Raw genomic sequence first — 11743 nt, forward strand, 5'->3', positions numbered from 1 at the left:
TCCCCACTGCATATTCAGTGTTACTTTTTTCTTAAATCTCACAAAGTATTAATAGTTGCCTCCATATCCAGAATCTAAAATTTATCTAAATCACTTTTTGCCATCAGTTATGAAATATAATTTCATGTAACACATTTTTTCCAATTTCAAATCAAAAGATTTTATTAGGAAATGTCAAAAAAAATTCAATCTATATATAAGTATGTCTTTTAAAAAATAAAACAAGAAAAACAATTAAAAAGAAGCCATGATGTAAGTAAGCAAAATATATTATGATGTAACTCTTGTTCTTTATTTCTCTGAAAAATTTAAGAAACAGAGGCTAGTTACCTTCTCAGCATCGCAGTTCTTAAAGGTACTATATGGTTAAAATCTCTTTTCTTTTCCAATCTGTGAAATGACTTTAAAAATTGATCCTTGATCACATCAAACTTCTGGTTTTCATGTACAGCTCTGGCTCAAAAGTTTTTTCCACACATATGTATTTATTTCTCCATTCAATACCATCAGGCCTTGGAATGGCTTTGGCTCCACAAACTGAAATCATTTGACTGTTCCAGTCAAATTCTGTAGTACAATTTTAAGAAGGCCCAGTAAGAGGTCCCAAAAACTCAATTCATTCTTTGAGAGGTAAGGAGTAACATTACATTGAGCTTGATGTACAAAGTGCAGCTGGATAGCAGGACTAAGAGACTATGGGTAAATTTTTTGGAGGAATGAAAGGATGTGTTCAGTAGGGCTATGGAAAAAGAAGGTTAAGTTTGTAAATAATGCAAAGCCATCAATGTGTGACTTTAGTTGCTTAGAGTACCATGACTGGCATCATTTATCTCATGGTGACTTGCTCACTTCTTTATCTCCAGGACTAATGGAAGAACTCCATTTTCAAGATATGCATAAGTTTTGAGAAGGAATGTGTTTCTCATTCCAACAATATGATTTACATTTAATTCAAACTCTACACAACTGACTTTATCACTGAATTTCACAATTGGCACTTTTGCTTAAATCAGCAGAGATGTCTCAATGTAGCCAGAAAGTCTAGTATAGAAGTGTTTATGGACTAACATGAGTATATGCCGTACTTCAGTCATCAGATTTACCTGAAAAAAAAATATGGTTTTTTACCTCTTTAGCATATTTAAGATTTACAGTATAATTCCAGACTATATTTAAAGTATGAAACAGTTTATTCTACATTTTATTTTTGGTTTAACTACTAGTTTCATGTTTTTCTATATTTGAATTAACATTCTCTAAGGTAAAATGTTTCTTTTGAATGTCAGCTAACAGCTTTTGATGAAAAGGTATTTGATCCTTTGGGTTGCCTGAATTTGTTATAAAAAACAAAAAACAAAAAACTCTGCTGTAGTTGGAGTCCTGTGATCCAGTAAAGGAATTGTCAAACTATAACCTACAGGCCAAATCTGACCCACCAATTGCTTTTGTAAATAAAATTTTATCGATAAAATTATACTTACTTGCTTACGTATTCTTTGCAGCTGTTTTCACACTACAAATGAATTGAATATTTGCTACAGAGCTTGTATGTCCTGCAAAATTTAAAATATTTATTATGTCATCCTTACAGAAAAAGCTTGTGGGCTAAGAGATTCAATTAACTTCTAGTTCTTAGTATGCAGTAATTTTCTTTCATTACCATGTCCTTTTCCTCCTCATGAACAACATAGCTAAGAGGTATTAACTATCATACTGAGCTCAACATGATTATTTTATTAAATAATCACACAAAATGCATTATTTTTCAGATAAAGAAGTTAAAGCCTCAACTTCCAGAATATGTAGCATTTTAGACAAGATGGAAAAGAAGTGAGGCAAGAAATACACATTGACCTAAGAGGATTGTGGGCAGCTGCCAAACAAAGTTTGAGTCAGAGAGCAGAGAAAAGATTGAGTGGTGTTTCAAGGCAAGAAAAATTTAATGGAGTAACATGAATGTGTGTGTGAAAAGCAACTGCTTTGCATAGAGGAATGCTCTGGTTTGGATCTGAAATGTCTCCCCAAAGACTCATGTGTTGAAGGGTTGATCCCCAGCCTGTGGTGCTCTTGGGAAATTGTGGAACTTTTAGGAGGTGGGGCCTAGTGAAGTCATTGAGTGTGTGCCCTTGAAGAGAATATTGGGACCCTAAACCCTTCTTCTTCTCACATTTTCTGCTTCCTGACTGCCAGGAGGGCAGCTTCCTCTTCCAAGCACTCTATGTCATGAGATACTGTCTTACTTTAGGCCAAAAAGAACGGAGCCAAGTGACCATAAATAGAAACCTCCAAAAGTGTGAGCCAAAATAAACTGTTCCTCTTTTGATTATCTCAGCTGTTTTGTTACAGTGATGGAATATTGACTAACATTTGTAGTGCCGGGTTTCTTCACCCTTTCTTGTTATATTATACAATGCCACTAAAATATATGTTCCTTGAGAACTGGGGCTTTATTTTTTACTGTTTTATTCTTTGCATCTAGAATACTGAATGTTCAAGAAACACTTGCTGAATGAAAGAATATTCATTTGACCATGAGAAGAGAGGGAAAAAAGAGAGGATGGCACAAGAAAAAGGCAACTGTCACAAATACCGAACCACTGTCTCTGGTGGAACTCCTTTGAACCATTGGATATGTTGACACTTGGAATTTATCTAGTAAGCTAACAGGGTAATAAGTTGAGGTTTCCATGGAGTCAAGCATTATCATAATCCTTCATTGAAGGTAGGTTCCCAGTTTTTTCTGTTTGTATTATTCAAAGATACTTTATTACAAATGAAAAATTACAAATCAGTGTAAGTAAACAAGTTTGATAAAAACATTTAGACAAAAATTCTATTCATCTCTCACTTCTTTTATTTCTTTCTAAACACTAATGTTATTATTTTCCATCTATAGACTGGCCTTTTTTGGGGTAGAGAAAATAGATCCCAACAATCACAACTTAGTCCTCTATAACCAAAAAGTAGAAATTTCTCTTCCTCATAGGAAAAGACTTTCATCTAATTCAGCCTCTCCTTATTACTACTGGAACTACCACTTCTTTTATCATCTCTCATTTGCTTCACTCATCTATTCTCTGCTTTACTTTTTTTTTTTTTTGGTACTGGGAATTGAACTCGGGTCCTTGTGCTTGCAAAGCAGGTGGCAGAACCACTGAGCTAAATCCCTGCCCTCTTTGTTTTACTTTTAATTCATTCCCCTAAGTTTTTTAGGTCATTTCCTTACTGAAAACCTGTAAGAACTTCTAAATCCTTTCAGACCAACGCCCAACCTATTTGTTTAGCATGTGATATACTTTGATTTCATTGTACTTAATCCCCGTGTTCATCTTTGGATATCTGTACTCTCTTGCTCCCATTAAATCATAAATTAAAGGCAAAGTGTTTAATTTACCTGACATTCCCATACTTGATATTATTGGTTCATTTCCTGTTGCTATAAAAAATGTCTGAGATTGGAAAACTTATAAAGAGATTTATTTAGCTCGTGGTTCTGGAGGCTGGGAAGGCAAGGACAAAGGAGCAGCATCTGGTGAGGATGTCATAACATTGCAGAAGGCAAAAAGGAAAACAAGCATATTTGGAAGAGGCAGCATTGATTTATAACAACTTGCTCTTTAAGTAATGAACTCATTCTGGAGAGAAAGGCATCAATCTGTTTCACAGACCTAATCACCTCTCAAAGTTCCTACCCACTTTTAACACCATTAAATCAGCAATCAAATTTCAATGTGAGTTTTGGTGGGCACAAATTACATCCAAATCATAAGATCTGGTAAGGGCATTCTCTACCCAGAATTTCTTTTCCTCCTCTATTTTCTTCATCAACTCTTATCCATCCTTAAGAATTCATCTAAGGCATGAATCACTCCTACTCTCTGGCACTTTCTGCCTTTTCAGTCTGCAATAAATGTTTTTCTTATGAGTTCACATAGAACTATATTTTATCCTAGCATATCACTATCATATAACAGTATTTTATCATCTGAAATTGATTGTCTCACAAATTAAGAGCATGACTTCGAGAGCAAAATTATTTTGCATTTTTTATTACTGATGTATTTATCCATATACTCACAAACATTTGTTGGGTGTATGAATGGTTTCAGAGAATTACATTAACAAATGAAAGAATATTTTCTTCTGTAAATTTCAGAGTTTGCCATGATTTGATATAACATGGAAAGATATTTTCAGATGTCTTAGATTTTTAGAAGTCTCAATTAAAATAATAAGCCTGAAGGCAGTTAAAGGTAATGAGTAGCAATGTGGGCATGAAAGTCTGATCACTAAGGTTACAGGCAACTATTTCTGCCTATCAACTTCATGATCTAAGAGCTTTGGGATTCAGGCAGGTTATAAAAGCTCAAGAAATCCCAAGACCTAAGGGGCCATTTTGAAAATGCAAATGCCCATCCAGGTGGTAGGCCCAACAACTGTAGTCCTGGCTTAGACCTAAAAACAACTTAATTCCCCAAGGGGCTTGGCCAAAGCCTCATTGGCCTTGTTTTGCTATCGCAACCATCTGCCAAGAGGATTGGGAGGAATTACAATAAGTAGTGTTTTGGCAGACCAGCCTGTCTGCCTACTAGCATTGGCCTCAGCAGTGGACCTCAAAGTTATCCAGTAAATTCGCTTCAGCTCCTCTCATTTATAATCTTGGCTTAGTATCATTTGCAGAAGGACAAAGAAGACTTTCCCATCTGAACCACTGGGACAGGCTTGAGGGGCTCCATTGCAGAGCAGATCTCAAAGGTGTCCTATCTCAGAGCCATTCCTTCTCTGCTGAAGCCCTGGAGTTACCTTGTTGTACAGGATACTGTCAAAATATGTATCTGAAGATGCTTGTAAGCCTCTGTCCCACAGAAGATCCTGAAGGACTACTGAATCCCAGCTCCTGTCCCTCTCAGCTGTGGTATGGGAATAATCTTGCCTACACAGGACTCTTGAGGGAGTTTCACACACTGTTGTCACCAAGTCAGGTTTGCCAACATCAGTCCTGTAGTAGATTAAGAAATAACTGTAAAGCTTAGGTGCACAATTATGCTCTTAGGGATATTCTGCCAGGCAGGGGTCTCACTGGAAGATGAGCCAATCAGATTCAGTGAGTTGCAGGCTTGTAAACCTCTGTCTTACATTAAATTTTCAAATGGCCTCTGGCATTGGCTCCTCTGGTCTGTGGCCTGGGAACAGTTCTTTTTGTCCACATAATGACCCAGTGGGAAGCATGTCCAGCAGTACCTCAGTAGGCTGATGTTCTGACCTTAGTCCCATTGTGTATTTTTCAATGGCATATAAATTTTTCTACATCTTCCCAACTGTGGTATGAGAGTAGACCTGATCACCTATTCATGACCATGGAAATAGACCTGAAGATCTTGGTCTTTACTGTTGTTTTAGTCACTTTATTATTGGGACAAAATATTTGACACCCAAAACTTAAAAGAAGAGAGGTTTATTTTGGTTACAGTCAATGGTTGGTTGATTCCAAAGCAGGAAGGGAGTGGTGGAAAGGTCTATTGCAGAGGAAACCTGCTGATGGTGGCCAGGAAGCAGAAAGAAGGGAGGAATCATGAAAGTAGGTCATGTTCCCAGTAACCCATCTCTAACCTAGCCCCACTTCCTAAAAGCACACTCAGCTGCTGAAGTCAACAGTTAACTGAATTCACTGATGCTTGCAGTATACCTTACAAACACATAAGGTTTTTGGGAGAACTCTAAACCTTAACACTTAGCCCCTAGTCCTCAAAAGACTCAAGTCCATATCACTGTGAAAAATTCATTTAGTCCATCTCCAAGAGTTGCCAAAGTCTTAGCAGTTTTAGTATTGCCAAAAAGTCCAAGTTCAAAGTCTTCTCTGAGTCTGAAGGCAAACATTTAGATTAAACCCAGTTAAAAAAAATTAAACACTACCAACATACAAAAACACATGGTAAACATTCTATTTCCAATAGGGAGAAAAAGGGGGAAAGAAAGGAATTGAACTAAAGCAAGACTGAAACCCAATAGGACGAACATAATCCCCTGTAGTTCCACATTAAATACCCAAGTTAAATTGTGGCAAGATGTAAACTTCAAACAGCTTGAGTGGGCCCAACACTATGGCACTCCTGGTTGCAGTTCTCAGTCTTCTGTCTTGGGCTGATTTTGTTCCCTACTGTGGCTTTCTTCAGCAGATATTCAATGCTTTTGGATTCTATAAATCCTTGGGGTTTCCACTGAATTGTCAGGTTCACTCTTACAACTTCACACAGTACCTCTTAAGGGTACCCTGCATAGCTTCCCAGGCCTTCTTCTGGAATCTAAATGGAAGCTTCCTGACCCCACAACTGTTTCATTCTGTATGCCTATAAAACCCACATTATGTGAATGATACTGGGGTCTGTCACCAGCTTGAACAGTAATGTGGCCCCTTTACATTACAATCCCAAAAGCATCTGAGTGGCTGGATTGTTGAGCACTGTAAACTGAATCTCAGAGAAGCAATTCCCTGGGTGTGCCTTCTTGAGCAGGTTGCCCTGTGGCTTCCATCTCAAAGCAAAGTCTTTCATAGGAGTTTACCTTTACTCTTTTACCCCAAGCCAGTGAAGGATGGAGTCTTGTGGATTCCTGGGATACCCTTAAAGCATCATTTCTATTGTCCTGATACAAAGAAATTAGCTTCTTTTCAATGCTAATCTTTTCAGTAACTATGTTCTCTCTGTTGCTCCAGCTTTGGGAGTGCTTCCTTCCTGGTAAAACAGAAAACATTTTAAATAGGCTTATTGCTCCTAACTCTCACTATAAATTTCACTAAAGGCAGCAAGTGGCACCCATGCCACAGCCTACATGTTGGGCTGCCTTCAAATTTCTTCTACCACATTAGTCTGCCACCCTTAATCACAATTGCCCACAAAGTCACAGGACATGGGCAAAATATAGGCAAATGTTCTTCCACACCATAACATATGTAGTCTCAAGTTTTAATGTCAGTGGGGTCCTGGTTCTCAACTGCAACCTCCTAGTTGAGCCTTTACTTTCTACATATCTATCAGCATCCCAGCCTTCTGAGGTATGACTGCAATCTCCCATCATGCTTGGTTTACAATATTCCACAGCTTCTCTAGCATCCATCTCCAAACCTTTCTAAATTCTTTTCACAAACTGATTTCAAAAGCTTCTGAACCACATGATAAGGTGTACTTAAGCAAGTCCCATTCCCAGTTCCAAAATTTATCTTAGTCACTTTCTTGTCCTGACATCTACAACTTAAAGGAAAAGAGATTTATTTATTTTGGTTCTTGTTTTTAGTTCATAGTCAGCTGCTTCCAATGCTAGAATGGCACGTTGGAAGGTTTACCACAGAAGAAAACTGCTCCTATCATGTTTGCAAGAAAACAGAGACAGAAGGAAGGAACTGCTGAAAGATTATATATACTTTCAGGACACATCCCAAGTGACCTGTCTCCAACCTGGCACACCTCTTAACAGCACATTCTGCTGCAAAATTAATCAGTGAATAAATTCACTGGTAACTGTAGCACTACCATCACCTTCAAAACACATGAGACTTTTAGGGGACACCCCAGATCTAAACTATAGCAAATGGACCCTGAAATAACGTTATGATTTAGTTTCTTCCCAATTCAGCCCCAGAACAGGGCAGTACAGCTGTATGCAGTTATCCACAGTGAGCCCTCTCAGAGACCTTGAAGAAGTCATGCCTGTCAGTGCACCTTGAAACAGTCCTTATTTCTGTGAATCATGAAGTTGATGCTCATACCAGTTCTAGCCCCACAGAGAACAAGGTCCTAGACACAGTTCAGTTCATTAATGGATGAGATAGGACCCACACCAATTAGAGTCTCTAATAATAAGCTTACCAACCATAATCTGCATTGCAGATCCAGCATCAGTCACAAGACTTAGATCCACCTCCACTCAACAGTGATCTCAGAGGTAATTCCATCAGCATGGAGACTTAACAAGAGAAGATTTTAACTTTCCAAACCAGTCTGTAAATACTGAAATAAAGGTTTGCAGCTTCCTTTATCTGCACTGAAACTAATACAAGTTATGCAGATAGCAAAGAGTCGGGCAAACAAAATGCAGCAAATCATTTAAAGGAACATACATCATGACCGAGTAGGCTTCATCCCAGGAATGCAAGGATTGTTCAACATATGCAAATCAATAAATTTAGCAACGAAACAAGTTTGTCCACTATAACCACTCCTGTTCCATATAGCACTCAAAATATTAGCCAGAGTAATCAGCCTGATCCAAGTTTATTTCTTTCACCATTATGCTAAACCCTTAAAATCCATTCCCGTACTTGTTCCTCAGATCTGTATGTACCTGTAAGAATTGGAAAACTCCAGATGTTCTTTGGGAATATAGCAGACCTCCTCATGGGCCACATTTTGCACTTAACCTTTAAGAGTCTTCTGAAAGTTAAGCCTAGTTATAGACCTAGTGGTGAAGGTGGGTGGTGAGGGCAGTTCTGAGGAGTTTCACCATTGTCTTATTTGGTAACTGCATCAGTAATGGTCACTGCCATTTCCATAAGCAATACAGGATTAATTTCCTTAGGTATAGGAGGAGAGGCCACAGGGGCTGGGTGTGGGCTCTGTCTCTGCCATTTAGGGTGGGAAATCTTCCTCTTGCAAAATAATTTCATTAGGATTCAGGAGCTCAGTGTTCTCAGCTTTAGCAAGTTCCTCCCAAACATCTCCATCCCAATTTATGGAATCCCATTCTTTTCTGGTCAGAGCCCTCATTTTCACTTCAGTTAGTCTTCAAGATTGAGCATTAAATTTACACTGTAATTCAGTCAATTGAATTATGCTAGTTTGTGGTTGAATTTCTGCAACTTCAGCCCTACAGCTAAAGGGGAGAAGATTCTCATTCAGAACACACTTAGAAACTTTTAGATTCTTTATGTGTGTTTTAAGTTGGGAGTTTTAATTTTTGAGCTCCCTTTTCCCTTTTGTTTATGCATATCTGAAACTCATGGTTTCTTTTGCTAGTTTGTCTAGAGACGCTAAGAGCAACCAGACAGTATCATATTTTCTACTCTTACAAAAATGTTCAAAAGTATTGTGTAGTCATTAAATTCTTTGCATCTCACTGGTACTGAATTAAGATAATCCAATAGACCTACACTACATATTATTTAAAACAGTTTACACCACAGACTATCAGTAGTCTCCCCCTTTAAGAAGGAGAGACCATAGCAACTTTAGAAATCACTAAACTCATTAGAGAAATTTATCCTTACAGTTCTGTGTCTTTAGAACCATTCTTGGTACCAAAATCTGAACCAGAATAGGTACAGATATATGATTATATAGAGGATTTATCACTTAGGCTTACAGTGACTACCTGCAGAATCAGAGGTTGACAATTGCAAAATGGCTGTGTGTGCACTAGAAAGCAGGAGGATCCAGTTGTAAGTTGAAGGCCTAACATGTACTGCAGAATCTGGTGAAATTCCCTGTCAGAAAGTTAAAAGGTCTGCATTAAAAGACTGAAGAATTGGTCGCATGGAACACACTGAATCAGCTCGCTGCAGACAGGCAGGTCTGCCCACGCCCTACCGAGGTCGCCAGTCCAGCTGAACATGTCGAATCAGCCCACTGCAGACAGGCAGGTCTGTGCATGCCCTACCGAGGTCCGGAGTCACATGGAAGATGTCATATCACCCCGCTGCAGACAGGCAGCCACCTGGTTCCACACTACAAAGATGCAGAGGACACCAGACCACCAGACAAAGGTACAGAGTCTGGCTGCTACTGGCTGAGAAGTAGGGGCTTCTGAGCCACTGTACCACTGCTTCTGGCCCAGAGGAAGGGGCTTCCGGGCCACCTTCCCTCCCACCTCTCCTGGCCCCTGTCCCACCTCTCCCAGCTCAGAGGAGGTAATCTGTGCAGGGGCTAACAGTCCCCTGCCCCAGTCAAAATGAGAAAACACATAAATAAGTCTCAAAACCAGACTTCCAGATCACCTACAGCAACCCCAAAGGGAAATGAGATGGAACACTCTGATACTCAACCACCTGGACCCACTGAACTGGCAACAAAAGGGAATCTGGAAAAGGGAAATCAGAAATAATTTCTCAGATAACAGGAGAAATTGTGCCCCTAGTGCAAGACATGATTAATAAATCTAGAGAGGAGTTCAGGAATGTGATGGAATCGCAACATAAGAAACAAATGGAATCCATAAAACAGATGCAAATAGATTTCCAGGACATGAAAAACTCTACTGAAAGTCTACACAGCAGAATGAGCCAATGTGAGGACAGAATTTCAGATATAGAAGATAAGATTGCAATTAGTGACCAGAAAAAGAAAAATTGCTTCAAAATTATAAGGGAACATGAGAAATCAATCCAGCAGGTTCTGGATGATGCAAAGAAGAATAACATAAGACTGATTAGGCTCAATGAAGAAACAGGAGAGAGTGCAGATGACATAAAAAATCTCTTCACAGAAATAATGGCAGAAAACTTCCCAAGCAGGGGAAAAGAGCTTGACATACAGATAAGTGAGGCATATAGGACTCCAAATAGCCTTGATCAAAAAAAATCTACACATAGGCATATAATTGTTAAGATTCCAGAAACACAATAGAAGAACAAAGTTCTACAAGCAGTCAGAGAAAAGAAACAAATCATATACAAAGGAAAACCCATCAGAATCACAGCAGACTTCTCAACACAAACCATCAAGGCAAGAAGACCTTGGAGTGACATATTCCAAGTCCTAAAAGAAAACAGCCTCCAACCCAGATTGATGTACCCTACAAAACTATCTTTCAAAATGGATGGAGAAATAAGATACTTTCATGACAAAGAGCACCTTAGGAAATTTGTGAATACCAAACCAGCACTCCAAAGAATTTTACACAATAGCCTAGGAACAGACATTGAGGATCACAACCCCAGGAAGCAAAGCAGAATGAACCCATCTGGCATGACAAGAAATTAAATGTAAAGGGGGAGAACCCAACAAAAAGAAAAAGTCATGGCAATGACAAGTCAGTACGTTTCAGTTATAACCATCAATGTTAATGGTCTGAATTCACCAATCAAAAGAAATAGACTGGCAGAATGGGTCAAGAAGCAAAATCCAACAATATGCTGCATACAAGAAACACACTTCATTCAAAAGGAAACTCATAGACTGACAGTTAAAGGGTGGAAAACAATACTCCATGTGATGGGAACCTGAAAAAAAGCAGGAGTAGCTATCCTCTTGGCAGATCAAGTAGATGTCAAACCAACACTGATTAGGAGAGACAAAGAAGGACACTACATCCTTGTAAAGGGAAGAATCCAAGAGGAAGAGAGGACAATCATAAATATCTATGCACCAAACACTAGTGCAGCCAACTATATAAAACAAATACTAACAGACATGAAAAGTCATATATGCACTAATACAATTGTAGTAAGAGACCTCAATGCCCCACTGTCACAAATAGATAGATGAACTAGACTAATAATAAATAATGAAATACTAGAACTCAATCGAACTCTTGAACAAATGAACTTAATAGATGTTTACAGAGTCTTCCACCCCACAAAATCAGAATACACATTCTTCTCAGCTGCACATGGGTCATTCTCCAAAATAGACCACATACTCACACATAGAACATGTTTAAGTAAGTGCAAAGGAATTGAAGATATCCCCTGTATATTATCAGACTATAGTGCGATGAAATTGGAGATCCACAGCAAAAGAAACTCAAAAAATTT

The 11743-nt window shown here is 38.6% G+C and overlaps 1 pseudogene; it reads right to left on the reverse strand.

Moving 5' to 3' along the window:
- Nucleotides 1–326: 326 nt before the first annotated feature.
- Nucleotides 327–1109, reverse strand: LOC101715660 (poly(A) RNA polymerase GLD2 pseudogene; annotated as a pseudogene).
- Between the last annotated feature and the right edge of the window lie 10634 nt (nt 1110–11743).

The sequence above is a fragment of the Heterocephalus glaber genome, unplaced genomic scaffold, assembly GCF_053883595.1.
Source record: "Heterocephalus glaber isolate CG9 unplaced genomic scaffold, H.glaber_assembly_v1.0 deba00001569, whole genome shotgun sequence".
In the NCBI taxonomy this organism is placed as follows: domain Eukaryota; kingdom Metazoa; phylum Chordata; class Mammalia; order Rodentia; family Bathyergidae; genus Heterocephalus; species Heterocephalus glaber.